We start from the raw sequence: 16421 nt of genomic DNA, 5'->3' as shown, positions 1-16421 counted from the left end.
CACAACCCGTCCTAGCTGGATGCCCACTTTCGCACGACACGTGCGGGGCGCTGGCACAGGACGCACTGGGCTGTGCATGCGACACTGGCGACTTAGGTTCCTTCTGTTGCCTGACCAGCTCCTCTCTCCTTACCTCCACTACTTCCTTCTCCCTTTGAGCCTCCTGTAGCGCCTCCCTCTGAACGGATACCTCCTGCTCCCTCTGATCTAACAGCCCCCGTAACGTGGTGGCCTCCTCTCTCAGACTCTCGATCCGCAGGTCTTGGAGGACCTCTAGAATAGCGGCCTCCTCCTCTCTAGTCAGCCCTTTCCTGGCCTCCTGCTGCCTCGTCGTCCACCCCGTGAGCCCCCCAAAATGTTTTTCTTGGGGCTGCTTCTCGGGCTTCCTCTTCGGCCGGCACCGTTGATGTCGCCGTTGATCCTCTCCTGCCTGGGCTTCCTCCTTCGCCCAGGGTCCTTTACCTGCCAATATCTCCTCCCAAGTCCAAAATGACTTCCCCACCTGTGTCCAGGGTGTCTGCTGCTCCTGGGCACGCTGCTTGGTCCGTTTTTGGTGGGATCTTCTGTCACGATCGTTGAGAGACGGGTCGGACCAAGGTGCAGCGTGAAAAGCGTACATGTTTATTTACTCAATAAACATACAAACAAAACAAGAAACAACGTAACGTGAAGTCCTCCGGCTATACACATACAAGCCTACACGGAACAAGAACCCACAACTAAGGTAGGCAAACAGGCTACTTAAGTATGATCCCCAATCAGAGACAACGAGCGACAGCTGCCTCTGATTGGGAATCACACCCGGCCAAACATAGAAATTCACATCTAGATCCTAAACATAGAAATACTAACATAGATCCTCACGCCCTGACCAAACCAACTAAAGACAACCGGCCTCTCAAGGCCAGGGCGTGACACACATCAACACCATTATCCCAGAAACCCTAGACCCAATCCAATTTGCATACCGCCCCAACAGATCCACAGATTATGCAATCTCAATTTTTTTTTCACCTTTATTTTACCAGGTAAGCCAGTTGAGAACAAGTTCTCATTTACAACTGCGACCTGGCCAAGATAAAGCAAAGCAGTGCGATAAAAACAACAACACAGAGTTACATATGGGGTAAAACAAAACATAAAGTCAAAAATACCACAGAAAATATATATACAGTGTGTGCAAATGTAGCAAGTTATGGAGTTAAGGCAATAAATAGGCCATAGTGCAAAATAATTACAATTAGTATTAATACTGGAATGATAGATGTGCAAGAGATGATGTGCAAATAGAGATACTGGGGTGCAAATGAGCAAAATAAATAACAATATGGGGATGAGGTAGTTGAGTGGGCTAATTTTAGAAGGGCTGTGTACAGGTGCAGTGATCGGTAAGGTGCTCTGACAACTGATGCTTAAAGTTAGTGAGGAAGATAAGAGTCTCCAGCTTCAGAGATTTTTGCAGTTCGTTCCAGTCATTGGCAGCAGAGAACTGGAAGGAATGGCGGCCAAAGGAGGTGTTGGCTTTGGGGATGACCAGTGAGATATACCTGCTGGAGCGCATACTACGGGTGGGTGTTGCTATGGTGACCAATGAGCTAAGATAAGGCGGAGATTTGCCTAGCAGTGATTTATAGATGGCCTAGAGCCAGTGGGTTTGGTGACGAATATGTAGTGAGGACCAGCCAACAAGAGCGTACAGGTCACAGTGGTGGGTAGTATATGGGGCTTTGGTGACAAAACGGATGGCACTGTGATAGACTACATCCAATTTGCTGAGTAGAGTGTTGGAGGCTATTTTGTAAATGACATCGCCGAAGTCAAGGATCAGTAGGATAGTCAGTTTTACGAGGGCATGTTTGGCAGCATGAGTGAAGGAGGCTTTGTTGCGACATAGGAAGCCGATTCTAGATTTAACTTTGGATTGGAGATGCTTAATGTGAGTCTGGAAGGAGAGTTTACAGTCTAACCAGACACCTAGGTATTTGTAGTTGTCCACATACTCTAGGTCAGACCCGTCGAGAGTAGTGATTCTAGTCGGGTGGGCGGGTGCCAGCAGCGTTCGATTGAAGAGCATGCATTTAGTTTTACTAGTGTTTAAGAGCAGTTGGAGGCTACGGAAGGAGTGTTGTATGGCATTGAAGCTCGTTTGGAGGTTTGTTAACACAGTGTTCAATGAAGGGCCAGGTGTATACAAAATGGTGCTAGGCAAATCTCTGCCTTATCTTAGCTCATTGACCCTGATTTAGCCCACTGCAGTAAAAGGTTAAGAATAAATTGTCAACCCTGTTACGGTCAACCCTGTTACGGCCAACCCTAGTACTTTATTTGGAACTTAACAGGCACTTACTATATTTTTCTTTTATTATTTTATTGTCTCTTGAAATGGGAAAATATGTTTTTTTATTAAGTTGAACATGTGCTCTTTATGACAGAATGTTAAAATTTGGTAAAATCAAAGTTTTTTTTGACCGAGTTACACTTCTCTAAAGGCACCGAATAGGTGGAACGACCCAGATACATAATGCATACCTACTAAGTACTTATCCTTTTGTAACCCTGACTCTGACTTCTCTCCAGCTATACCTTCTGTCCTACATATCCTTACAAAAAAATACATTTTTCACGTTGAGCTTAAATTTCACATTGAAACCATATTTGCACGTGAAATTTGTGGTTTCACATGTTAAAAACGTTCACATGTGAAAATCAGATATGCTCTTTCTCATGGGAAAATCTCACTTTCACATATGGAATTGCATTTTCATATGTTAAGAAAATACATGTAAAAATCACATTGGCACTTTCTGATGTAAGAAAACTCAACATGTGAAAATCTTACATTCACATGTGGAATTGTAAGTTCACATGTGGTGTTGAAATAGTGTTATTCTCCTCACATGCGAAAAGGTGATGTTAACATGTTGCAGTAGCAATTTTTCCACATATGGAATTGCAAATTCTGTAATGCCATTCTGTAAAAAGGTGCCTTAGCCTAGCTGAGTATAGTAATTCAAGTGTGTTCAAAACATTTTTATTTCTTATTTCTGAGCTATCCATTCGGATTGTTGCAATCTATTCTGATTGTTGTTACGCATATCTTCTTCATACGTTGGTCAGTGACCATTGGAAGAAGCCCAGTTAAAAGAACAGAGAAGCTAGCGCTCTGTTTCTCCTTATTTATCCTTTTTAACATGTTAAAATTTGCACTGTCAGAATTGATCAGTTAACTCAATTGAACTTCTGGTCATATTAGTGCACAATATTTTTTGGGACACATTGTCTGAAAGCATTTAAAATACACTGAAAACATTCACAATACATAATCTATACAGATAGAAACAACAATACGATGTTAAAACAAGTTGACTTTGAGGTTAAAGAAAGTGTTTTTATCAATTTACCTGATTGTGCTAACCATTACTGTCACGCCCTGGCTCTGGGGACACTGTTATGTTGAGCCAGGGTGTGTAGATCTATGTATTTCATTTCTATGTTGGCCAGTGTGGTTCTCAATCAGAGGCAACGAGTGTCAGCTGTGGCTGGTTGTCTCTGATTGGGAACCACATTTAAACAGGCTGTTTGCCCACAGTGGTTGTGGGATCTTGTTCGTGTTGGTTTGTGTTTGACCATTGACTGTCACGTTATCGTTTTGTTGTTTTTGATCGTTTATCATAAATAAAGAGTATGTTCGTCTGCAACGCTGCGCCTTGGTCCTCCTCTCTAACCAACGATCGTGACAGAAGATCCCACCAAGACTGGACCAAGCAGCGTGTCCAGGAGCCATCGCCAGGGAGATCTCTAGCAGATCTCCTTCGCCTCCTCGACTGGGTCAAGCCAGGTGAGGAAGAGAAGGGCCGGACTTGGAAGCAGTAGGGCGAAAGTCTGGCGAGGGACATGGAGACCTGGTCCACGGGTAGGAGAGACGGCCAGAAATTTTTTAGGGGGGGGGCTAGCGCCGTGGACGACGGGCCAGCAGGAGACCGCGACAGAGCGGCCCAGCGGGTTGGCAGAGGAGGCCGCCAGGTTACGGGGGCCACTGGTCGAAGAGGGGATGGAAGGTGTAGAGGCACGGCGAGAGGTACTGGGGTGTGTTACCAGTCCGGTCCGGCCCATTCCAGATCCCTGCGTAGGGCCAGTGGTGTGTGTCCCCAGTACGGTCCAGTCTGTTCCTGCTCCCCGCACCAGGCCAATGGTGCGAGTCTCCAGCCCGGTCCAGCCTGTTCCTGCTCCACGCACCAAGCCAGGGGTGCGTATCATCAGCCCGGTCCGGCCTGTTCCTGCTCCCCGCACCAAGCCTATGGTGCGCGTCGCCAGCCCGGTTCGGCCTGTTCCTGCCACTCGCACCAAGCCAGGGGTGCGAGTCGTCAGCCCGGTCCAGCCCGTTCCTGCTCCACGCACCAAGCCAGGGGTGCGTATCGTCAGCCCGGTCCGGCCCGTTGCTGCTCCACGCACTAAGCCAGGGGTGCGCATCGTCAGCCCGGTCCGGTCCGTTCCTGCTCCACGCACCAAGCCAGGGGTGCGCATCGTCAGCCCGGTCCGGCCCGCTCCTGCTTCCCGCACCAAGCCAATGGTGCGCGTCGCCAGCCCGGTTCGGCCCGCTCCTGCTCCTCACACCAAGCCAGTGGTGTGCGTCGTCAGTCCAGCACGGCCCGTGCCTGTTCTCCACACCAAGCCAGTGGTGGGCGTCGTCAGTCCGGCACGGCCCGTGCCTGTTCCACTGGTGCCTGGTCCGGCACCGGTCAGATGCGTTACGCCGGAGCTAGAGCAATCCGCTCCATCAGTGTGCTGTCCAGCTCCGGCCAGCGGGGCCAGACCGGACCAGGGGTACTTTGGGGGGTTGGAGAGGGAGTGGGGATCAGGTCCGGAGCCGGATCCGCCGCCAAGGTGGAGTGCCCACCCGGTCCCTCCCCTGTGGTATTTAGTTGACGCGGTCGGAGTCCGCGCCTTTAGGGGGGGGTACTGTCACGCCCTGGCTCTGGGGACACTGTTATGTTGAGCCAGGGTGTGTAGATCTATGTATTTCATTTCTATGTTGGCCAGTGTGGTTCTCAATCAGAGGCAACGAGTGTCAGCTGTGGCTGGTTGTCTCTGATTGGGAACCACATTTAAACAGGCTGTTTGCCCACAGTGGTTGTGGGATCTTGTTCGTGTTGGTTTGTGTTTGACCATTGACTGTCACGTTATCGTTTTGTTGTTTTTGATCACTTATCATAAATAAAGAGTATGTTCGTCTGCAACGCTGCGCCTTGGTCCTCCTCTCTAACCAACGATCGTGACAATTACCTTGGACAAAAACAAAAAAAGGCAATATTCTTGTAATGCTTTTTGTAAAATAAAATCTAAAATTACAGCTCAATTTGAGCAAATTATGAATTTGCGATTAATCGTGAATAATCACAGCAAATCCTGCGACAAACTCGATAACATTTTAAAATCGTTTGACAGCCCTAGTTGACATTAAAATGGGTAAATGCACATGTGAAAGTGTAGCAGACATGAGTCGATCATGGTTGCTCATGGTCACTGCGACTTGAAAATTAGTGTTAGCCATCTTGGTTGAATACCTGTGGGAGACCCGGTTTCTAGTCCCGCCAATTACAAAAGTACACATTACATTTATTTTATCACATGTGAAATGTTGGGAAACCACTTGTGAGTTGTGAAAAATCCATGTGAAACTTCACACGTGTGCGAAAACCACGTGTCTCTTTTTCCCACATTACATTTTTCACATGTGATTTGTTCACATGTGAAAAATTAATGTGAAGTGTCACACGTCTGAAAACCTTGCGTCTGACTCATGACAGTCAGGTGAAAAATTTCACGTTAATTATTATTATTATTTTCACTCTTTTTTTCAAGTGATTTTTTAATGTATTTTTTTAAAGAGTACGTATACTATGTTCCATAAGTCTCTGTGCCTGAACCCTATGTCTTGTCTTAAAGCACTTAGTGATTACGCTCAAGCCCTCTCTAACATATTATCAAATCCGATAGTCTTTTAGCCACTTCCTACATTTTGTTTCCAAGTGTAATAGCTTTTGGTCAAGCGTATGAGTCAAGCTGTGCCTCTGACAGTCAACTGTCAGTCAAGCTGTCTCAGTAAAAACGTGAAGAGATTATGTATTCATAGTACATGCAGCTTGTCTACAGATTGTGCAGAGGATAGGGTAGGTGGCTATAAACTACATTTCATTTTAGTATCCCTGGCTTTGACTCTCTTCTCCATCTATACCTGTTGTGTGTGCACAGTATGTATGCTCAGTAGGTACGTCTCTGTGTGCACAAAACCCTTTCCCTGAACCCTCTCTATCTCATTTACAGTGCATTCGGAAAGTATTCAGCCCTTGACTTTTTCCACATTTTGTTACATTACAGCCTTATTCTAAAATTGATTTAATAATAATAATAATCCCTCATCAATCTACACACAATACCCCATAATGACAAAGCGAAAACACGTTTTTATAAATGTTTGCAAATGTATTACAAATAAAAATCAGAAATACCTTATTTACATAAGTATTCAGACCCTTTGCTATGAGACTCGAAATTGAGCTCAGGTGCATCCTGTTTCCATTGATCATCATTGAGATGGTTCTACAACTTGATTGGAGTCCACCTGTGGCAAATTCAATTGATTGGACATGATTTAGAAAGGCACACACCTGTCTATATAAGGTCCCACAGTTGACAGTGCATGTCAGAGCAAAAACCAAGCCATGAGGTTGAAGGAATTGTCCGTAGAGCTCCGAGACAGGATTGTGTCAAGGCACAGATCTGGGGAAGGGTACCAAAACAATTCTGCAGCATTGAAGGTCCCCAAGAACACAGTGGCCTCCATCATTCTTAAATGGAAGAAGTTTGGAATCACCAAGACTCTTTCTAGAGCTGGCCTCCTGGCCAAACTGAGCAATCGGGGGAGAAGGGCCTTGGTCAGGGAGGTGACCAAGAACCCAAGGGTCACTCTTACAGAGCTCTAGAGTTCCTCTGTGGAGATGGAAGAACCTTCCAGAAGGACAACATCTCTGCAGCACTCCACCAATTAGGCCTTAATGGTAGAGTGGCCAGACGGAAGCCACTCTTCAGTAAAAGCCACATGACAGGCCACTTTGAGTTTGCCAAAAGGCACCAAAAGACTCTCAGACCATGAGAAACAAGATGAATTCTTTGGCCTGAATGCCAAGCGTCACGTCTGGAGGAAACCTGGCACCATCCCTACGGTGAAGCATGGTGGTGGTAGCATCATGCTATGGGGATGTTTTTCAGCGGCATGGACTGGGAGACTAGTCAGGATCGAGGGAAAGATGTACGGAGCAAAGTACAGAGGAGATCCTTGATGAAAACCTGCTCCAAAGCGCTCAGGACCTTATACTGGGGCGAAGGTTCACCTTCCAAAAGGACAATGACCCTAAGCACACAGCCAAGACAACGTAGGAGTGGCTTCGGGACAAGTCTCTGAATGTCCTTGAGTGGCCCAGCCAGAGGCCGGACTTGAACCCGATCGAACATCTCTGGAGAGATCTGAAAATAGCGTTGCAGCGATGCTCCCCATTCAACCTGACAGAGCTTGAGAGGATCTGCAGAGAAGAATGGGAGAAACTCCCCAAATACAGGTGTGACATGCTTGTAGCTTCATACCCAAGACGAATCGAGGCTGTAATAGCTGCCAAAGGTCCTTCAACAAAGTAGTGAGTAAAGGGTCTGAATACTTATGTAAATGTCAGTTTTTTTATTTATAAATTTGCAACAATTTCTAAAAACCTGTTTTTGCTTTGTTATTATGGGGTATTGTGTGTAGATTGATGAAAAAAACAACCAATTGAATCAATTTTAGAATAAGGCTCCACAGAGTAGCGTAACAAAATGTGGAAAAGGTCAAGGGGTCTGAATACTTTCCGAATGCACTGTATTCTGTTGTGTGCATGTATGCTCAGTAGCTCCTTGAACCCTTTCCACCCAAATCCAAACCCTATGTTGTGTGTGTGTGTGTGTGTGTGCGTGAGTGTACTTGATTATACTGTGACTCCAATCCAGCTATAACCTTCTATTGTGCACATATGTAAAGTATGTTCAGTAAGTCTATGTCCCTGACCCAGCAGCAGCAGATTGGTTAGTTGATTCACTATGCTGTGGTGTTTCCTGGCAACCAGCTGTTCTCTCCTTTCTATTTTTTCCTCCATTTCATACTCTCCAATGATAGGCAGCTGTTAATAGGCAGCCAATCATTGTGAAGTGTAGCCATTATATTCAGGAATGTGGCCTTCATAATAACAATGGAAGTTACTGCAAACGTCGATCTCGATGGTTGGTTTAACTATAGTGTTGAATTGGTTTCTGATAGAGGGCATGTCTTTGAACAACTTGGCATCTGCTCAAACTCTATACTAGTGATGGGCGACATCCAGATTTCCATACCTTCATACCGTGCCTGTGCCATTCCGGGGTATACAGCATTACCGGTAGTGCGCAAGTCAGTTAAGAACAAATTGTTATTTACAATGACGGCCTACACCGGCCAAACCCGGACGACGCTGGGACAATTGTGTGCCGCCCTATGGGACTCCCAATCACGGCCGGTTGTGATACAGCCTGGAATCAAACCAGGGGGTCTGTAGTGACGCCTCAAGCACTGAGATGCAGTGCCTTAGACCACTGCGCCACTCGGGAGACCATATACATACTATATACATTTTATGGACACAGTCAATTTTACAATAATTATATTTTGTTTGTTTTTACTCCTGAACTTACTCTACCCTCAACCTCTACGATCATTTTCATGATGTCCATAAGGTTTGCCATATCTTTCAAACTGTGCTCTTTCACAAAAGTTCTCAACCTATAACATATATACTTATTATGGACACAGTATGTTTTACATTAGTTATTTAGTTGTTATTAGTTGTTATTAGTACAAACCTTCAGCTCCATTCAACCCCTCCCATCTATCTCTTAACACCATCCATATTGGATTTCTATTTGCCATATATTTTTCAACTGTACTGTGATGTTTCACAAAAGTTCTGAACCCTTCTATTTTCATTGTTTCTACAGATTGTAAATTGTAAACAATTTTTTTTGCTAAAAGTATTATTATATTATTGATCGATTGACTATGACTTTTCAGATCACCCAGTAGTGCTATCTGCAGGGTTAGCTCCAGGTAAATATTGCAATCCTTCAGCCATTCTTGGACCTGTGACCAAAAACAAGCTACAAATGGACAGTACCAAAACAAATGATCTAATGATTCTGTCTCTTCGCAGCAACATTCTATTGGTAGCAATCATTTTTTATAATAATTTAAATAGAAAAATTCTAAGTTTTGAATCTGCCGTCGTTTTGCGTATCAGTTCATAAACCATTTGCCATGGAATCGGTACGTCAAAAATCTCTTCCTAACTATCTTGCAATCTATATGGGACAGCTGTCAATCCTTTGGTCCTTAAATGACACTGGTATACTTTTTTATTTATCACAATTTTCTTTAACCAATGATGGTCTTTAATGCAGGGCCGACAGACAAGTTCCTTACTTTTCCCCCCTTCCACTTTCCTCTTTAAATTTTGCGGAAATGATGCAATTATTTGGTTGTAATTTTGAGTAGAGCAGACATTTCCATATGTTTTTGTTAGCTGCATGTGCGACATAACTCCACCAGTCCTACCAATGATATAATTTACGAAGATTATACCTTTTTAAAACATTTTTTCAAAAAATAATATACCCTCAGTACCCTTAGTATATTTGAGTTTAACCACAATATTTGTTGCATTATTTGTTCTGTCATTTCTGGAGGATTAAATTGAAATTGCAACCAACGTTCTATGGCTTGTTTTAGAAATAGTGATATCTGGGAGATTATTTCCTTTTCAAATAACTGAGAGTGAGAGGTTGTAATCTGAACAAAGGGAAAAAAGCCATTCTTGAACATGGGGTGAGAAAATCTTACTAATTTGCTAGAGAACCAGTTCAGATTTAAGTATAACTTTTGTATCACTGAAGCTTTTAGTGATAGGTCTAATGCTTTAATATTTAATAATTTCTGTCCTCCGAATTCATATTCATTATATAAATAGCCCGTTTAATTTTGTCTGGCTTGCCGTTCCAAATAAAATTGAATATTTTTTACTTATATAATTTAAAAAACTGTTCACTAGGCATAGGCAAGACCATAAGCAAATAGGTAAACTGGGATACAGTGGGGAAAAAAAGTATTTAGTCAGCCACCAATTGTGCAAGTTCATAGGTACACGTCAACTATGACAGACAAAATGAGAAAAAATAATCCAGAAAATCACATTGTAGGATTTTTTATGAATTTATTTGCAAATTATGGTGGAAAATAAGTATTTGGTCAATAACAAACATTTCTCAATACTTTGTTATATACCCTTTGTTGGCAATGACACAGGTCAAACGTTTTCTGTAAGTCTTCACAAGGTTTTCACCCACTGTTGCTGGTATTTTGGCCCATTCCTCCATGCAGATCTCCTCTAGAGCAGTGATGTTTTGGGGCTGTCACTGGGCAACATGGACTTTCAACTCCCTCCAAAGATTTTCTATGGGGTTGAGATCTGGAGACTGGCTAGGCCACTCCAGGACCTTGAAATGCTTCTTACAAAGCCACTCCTTCGTTGCCCGGGCTGTGTGTTTGGGATCATTGTCATGCTGAAAGACCCAGCCACGTTTCATCTTCAATGCCCTTGCTGATGGAAGGAGGTTTTCACTCAAAATCTCACGATACATGGCCCCATTCATTCTTTCCTTTACACGGATCAGTCGTCCTGGTCCCTTTGCAGAAAAACAGCCCCAAAGCATGATGTTTCCACCCCCATGCTTCACAGTAGGTATGGTGTTCTTTGGATGCAACTCAGCATTCTTTGTCCTCCAAACACGACGAGTTGAGTTTTTACCAAAAAGTTATATTTTGGATTCATCTGACCATATGACATTCTCCCAATCCTCTTCTGGATCATCCAAATGCACTCTAGCAAACTTCAGACGGGCCTGGACATGTACTGGCTTAAGCAGGGGGACACGTCTGGCACTGCAGGATTTGAGTCCCTGGCGGCGTAGTGTGTTACTGATGGTAGGCTTTGTTACTTTGGTCCCAGCTCTCTGCAGGTCATTCACTAGGTCCCCCCGTGTGGTTCTGGGATTTTTGCTCTCCGTTCTTGTGATCATTTTGACCCCACGGGGTGAGATCTTGCGTGGAGCCCCAGATCGAGGGAGATTATCAGTGGTCTTGTATGTCTTCCATTTCCTAATAATTGCTCCCACAGTTGATTTCTTCAAACCAAGCTGCTTACCTATTGCAGATTCAGTCTTCCCAGCCTGGTGCAGGTCTACAATTTTGTTTCTGGTGTCCTTTGACAGCTCTTTGGTCTTGGCCGTAGTGGAGTTTGGAATGTGACTGTTTGAGGTTGTGGACAGGTGTCTTTTATACTGATAACAAGTTCAAACAGGTGCCATTAATACAGGTAACGAGTGGAGGACAGAGGAGCCTCTTAAAGAAGAAGTTACAGGTCTGTGAGAGCCAGAAATCTTGCTTGTTTGTAGGTGACCAAATACCTATTTTCCACCATAATTTGCAAATAAATTCATAAAAAATCCTACAATGCGATTTTCTGGATTTTTTTCTTCTCAATTTGTCTGTCATAGTTGACGTGTACCTATGATGAAAATTACAGGCCTCTCTCATCTTTTTAAGTGGGAGAACTTGCACAATTGGTGGCTGACTAAATACTTTTTCCCCCCACTGTACTACTAAAGAGTTAATCAGGGTGATTTTCCCATGAATAGACAGGTATTTACCTTTCCATGGTAGCAAGATCTTATCTATTTGTGTTAACTTTCTATTAAAATGTATTGGAGTGAGATAATTTATTTCGGGATACAGTGTCTTGCAAAAGTATTAAACCCCCTTGGCGATTTTTCCTACTTTGTTGCATTACAACCTGTCATTTCAATGGATTTTGGGGGGGGATTTCATGTAATGGACATACACAAAATCGTTCAAATTGGTGAAGTGAAATGAAAAAAAGTACTTGCTTAAGCCATTGCTTAAAGAAAAAAATAAGCAAACAAGTTTGGTGTTTGCCAAAAGGCATGTGGGAGACTCCCCAAACATATGGAAGGAGGTACTCTAGTCAGATGAGACTAAAATTGAGCCTTTTGGCCATCAAGGAAAACGCTATGTCTGGCGCAAACCCAACACCTCTCATCACCCCGAGAACACCATCCCCACAGTGAAGCATGGTGGTGGCAGCATCATGCTGAGGGGATGTTTTTCATCGGCAGGGACTGGGAAACTGGTCAGAATTGAAGGATGATGGATGGCGCTAAATATAGGGAAATTCTTGAGGGAAACCTGGTTCAGTCTTCCAGAGATTTGAGACTGGGACGGAGGTTCACCTTCTAGCAGGCATACTGCTAAAGCAACACTTGAGTGGTTTAAGGGGAAACATTTAATGTATTGGAATGGCCTAGTCAAAGCCCAGACCTCAATCCAATTGAGAATCTGTGGTATGACTTAAAGATTGCTGTACACCAGCGGAACCCATCCAACTTGAAGGAGCTGGAGCAGTTTTGCCTTGAAGAATGGGCAAAAATCCCAGTGGCTAGATGTGCCAAGCTTATAGAGACATACCTCAAGAGACTTGCAGCTGTAATTGCTGCAAAAGGTGGCTCTACAAAGTATGTATTCCGAGTATATCTACATCACCATCAGACCATTTTATTGGTAAAATTAAAAATGTTTAGTGATCCAATACATAATATAGTACATTTATCATAATTTGGTTGTAATCCAGAGAGGTTAGAAAATGTATCTAGATCCTCTATGAGGCTGAGGAGGTATTCAAGTTGTGGATTTAAAAGAAAATCAGCATACAATGACACCTTTGTTTTTAAGCCCTGGATTTCTAATCCCTTTATATTATTGTTGGATCTGAGTTTAAAAGCTAACATTTCGATGACCATAATAAATAGATATGACAACCTTGTTTTACTCCTCTTGACATTTTAAAACTTTAGGAGAAATAGCCATTATTTAGTATTTTACACCTAGGGTTACTATACATGATTTTAACATTAGCCACTTAGCTAGCTAACGTTAGCAAGTTAGCAAATCCCAGATGGATATAATTTATTTGGCACATCTTACATAGTTAATTTAATAGTTATAACCATTCCCACGGGGGGCCAGTATGAAAAATAAATAAATAATAATAAATAAATAAATTATGCACTCACTAACTGTAAGTTGCTCTGGATAAGAGCGTCTGCTAAATGACTAAAATGTAAATGTAAATATATAACTGGCAAACATTACTAGTGAATTTCATACAATGTAACTTGAACACCTCACTTAAATTGCGCTGCAGGATTGACTCACCTCACGAATCTTCAGTTTTGTTCATTGTGCTTCTTTGTAAACAAACACACGTGACTGGCTCAAACAGCTGTTTTGGGAAACTAGTACCGGTAAACTTCATAATGAAAAATAATCTAAGAGGCAAAATGATGAACGAAATCTGCTTTATCTATTGCCTGATGCACAAGTTGACTGCAGGTATTTATTTAAAAAGTACAAATATTCACATGTATAAAAAAAAAGGTATTGACGATATTGGAAAATCATACTGAGGGTATGTCAAAATACCCCGGTATATAGTATATACTGTACGGTATACCTCCCAACCCTACTCTATACACATACAGTATGTGGTTGGCAGGTTGCCACGCCACTGAAAATAAGTCTGTCTCTGTCCATATAAATTAGGACACTATCAGCCTGTCGATATAGAGGGATGTGAAGGACCCTTGTTTAACCATAACTACAAGAATGTCTGAAAAATAAAAGGCAATCACTAGCGAATATTCTGTCCTTGCTTTTGCGGAATTGGATGTCACTCTCTTATCATTCCCTTTGTTTATAATCCCCTGATGTTGACTGTCTATTCTAAACAGAACTGACTGTTTGCTCCTCTCTCGTCTCCTCTTGATTAGATCAGACCCTGCAGCGCCATGCCTCCTTACAACCAATTCTGCCACAGAATGAAAGTGTTGCAATGCAATTACCAATTCCAATTCCCCTACATTCAATCGGTCTCACGTACAGTACCTCAGGCTCCCTCTAATGATTTCAGTTAACAACCAAACATCGAGATTTGGTTTCATGTTTTTAAAATAGCTAGGCTATTTGTTTGTCAGGTTATTACCTGTCCATAGACATTTGCTTAACTTGTGTGGTGTTTTGGTTGGATATATAGACGGGTTAGCTGATAACGGCACGAAAACGATGCGCATGTTTCAATGGGGCAAAAGGCTGTGTGTTGCTGTGATTCTGGATGGCCAGATAGCTAGCAACAATGACAAGAAGCTGACATGTGGGAAATTGTAAGTGGCTCGTTTCTGTTAGTTTAATCTTGTTCTTGAGACCATGTCTTGTTTTGAGGTGTTTTGACTGATGTCACGTCTATGCTAATATGGCAAAAAATTGGTAGCTAGCTAACCAACAACTGTAACAATGTATTTGAGAGACAACAAGTGCTCATTGTGCAAATGTATTTATGTTTTCAGTAAATATTGGAGACTAAATAGGGTTTACATGTTGTCAACAATCTAAGCCAACCCTGTCTGTTTTGCCCCATAGTTGCGCACCCGTTGGATTTGTTGCTAAACAACCAACCCGTCTATACAGTTAATTTAACCCTTTCTGATCTAATGGAGAGACAAGGCATTCCAATTTGTTGTTGCTATAGCAACACGTGATGTGTCACCGTATGGGACAGCGTAGTAGTCTGTGGCTTGAGGTTGACGCATGGTGCTATGGAGTAGATAAATGAATCATATAAAAGTTCCGGATGAGAGCACTTTCATCGTGGAGGTTCACTATACAGTATGAATTGTTCAACACACACTGAATCCAGGAAAGACAGACTGCGTGTATAAAGCTAGAACAAGACTTAACAGTTGAAAGTGTTACTCCACTTCACATACTGCCATACTGAAAAGCCTCATAGCACCACAGGGCTAACAGAGTTATCACAATCATATGCTAACAGCAGAATTGGGGCGACAGGTAGTCTAGCAGTTAGAGCGTTGGGCCAGTAACCGAAAGGTTGTTGGTTCAAATACCTGAGCCAACAAGGTCAAAAATGGGTTGATGTGCCCTTGAGCAAGGCACTTAACCCTAATTTGCTCCAGGGGTGCTGTTCTACTATGGCTGACCCTGTAAAACAACACATTTCACTGCACCTATCCAGTGTATGTCGTGCTCAAGTTTCAACTCTTCTGCCTGCGGCTATGGAACCCTGACCTGTTCACCGGACGTGCTACCTTGTCTCAGACCTGCTGTTTTCAACTCTCTCTCTCTACCGCACCTGCTATTTCAATCTCTAAATACCCGGCTATGAAAAGCCAAGTGACATTTACTCCTGATGTACTGACCTGTTGCAACCTCTACAACCACTGTGATTATTATTTGACCCTGCTGGTCATCTATGAACGTTTGAACATCTTGGAGAAAAATCTGGCCTTAATGGCCATGTACTGTTATAATCTCCACTCGGCACAGCCAGAAGGGGACTGGCCACCCCTCAGAACCTGGTTCCTCTCTAGGTTTCTTCCTAGGTTTCTGCCTTTCTAGGGAGTTTTTCCTAGCCACCGTGCTTCTACATCTGTATTGCTTGCTGTTTGGGGTTTTAGGCTGGGTTTCTGTATAGCACTTTGTGACATATGCTGATGTAAAAAGGGCTTTATAAATACATTTGATTGATCCATTTTTTTTTGGGGGGGGGGTTCCAGTGCCTTTCTGCTTTTTTTCCATGACACAGATTGAAATACGCTGAGAGCTAAATGCAGAGCTACAGAGTAGTGGACCATTTCCTTTCATTCCTGTCAGGGCAAGGAGAGAAACACCAGACCAGCCAACATACCTGGGTTTAAAGACTATTTGAAATCATTTCAAATATTGTGTCTGTGCTTGATTGAGCTTGCCTGACTTAATGGACTAATACAATAGTCCTAAAATGACAAACTGGCACTCCAGGCAGGATAGAGCAAATACTTTAACTATTTGAAATATTTTGAATAGTATTTGAACCCATGTCTGGCAGAAAGTCAACAAACACAGAAGAGAAGTAACCTGCTCTGCACTGACTGTGGGCTCTGGGCCCTGTCTGTCTGTCAGATACAGGGAGGAAAGACATGACTAAAGCTGTTGCACAAACGCACGCACGCACACACACATAAACACACACAAACACACTCACACACACAGTTGGATTTAGGAATAATTCAGCTGTACTAGACAGATAGTTAGGAATAGGCCCAATGCACTTGTAGTAGAAACACAGTCAGGAATGTTTCACTAGGGCCCTTAGAAGCAAGTGATCAATGGCTTGACATGC

General features: G+C 43.0%; 1 protein-coding gene across 1 annotated transcript in view; it reads left to right on the top strand.

The window, feature by feature from the left end:
- The first annotated feature begins 570 nt into the window (after positions 1-570).
- Positions 571-16421, top strand: part of LOC311144143 (dual specificity calcium/calmodulin-dependent 3',5'-cyclic nucleotide phosphodiesterase 1A-like) — a 59313-nt gene continuing 43462 nt past the window's right edge. Inside the window, exon 1 of the mRNA XM_084180137.1 lies at positions 571-724. The gene's annotated coding sequence lies outside the window, so the exon portion shown is untranslated. The remainder of the gene's footprint in view (positions 725-16421) is intronic.

The sequence above is a fragment of the Coregonus lavaretus genome, assembly GCF_964263955.1.
Source record: "Coregonus lavaretus genome assembly, chromosome: 16".
Taxonomy (NCBI): domain Eukaryota; kingdom Metazoa; phylum Chordata; class Actinopteri; order Salmoniformes; family Salmonidae; genus Coregonus; species Coregonus lavaretus.
Note: the sequence above shows the minus strand (reverse complement) of the source record. Positions and strands in the feature narration are given on the sequence as shown.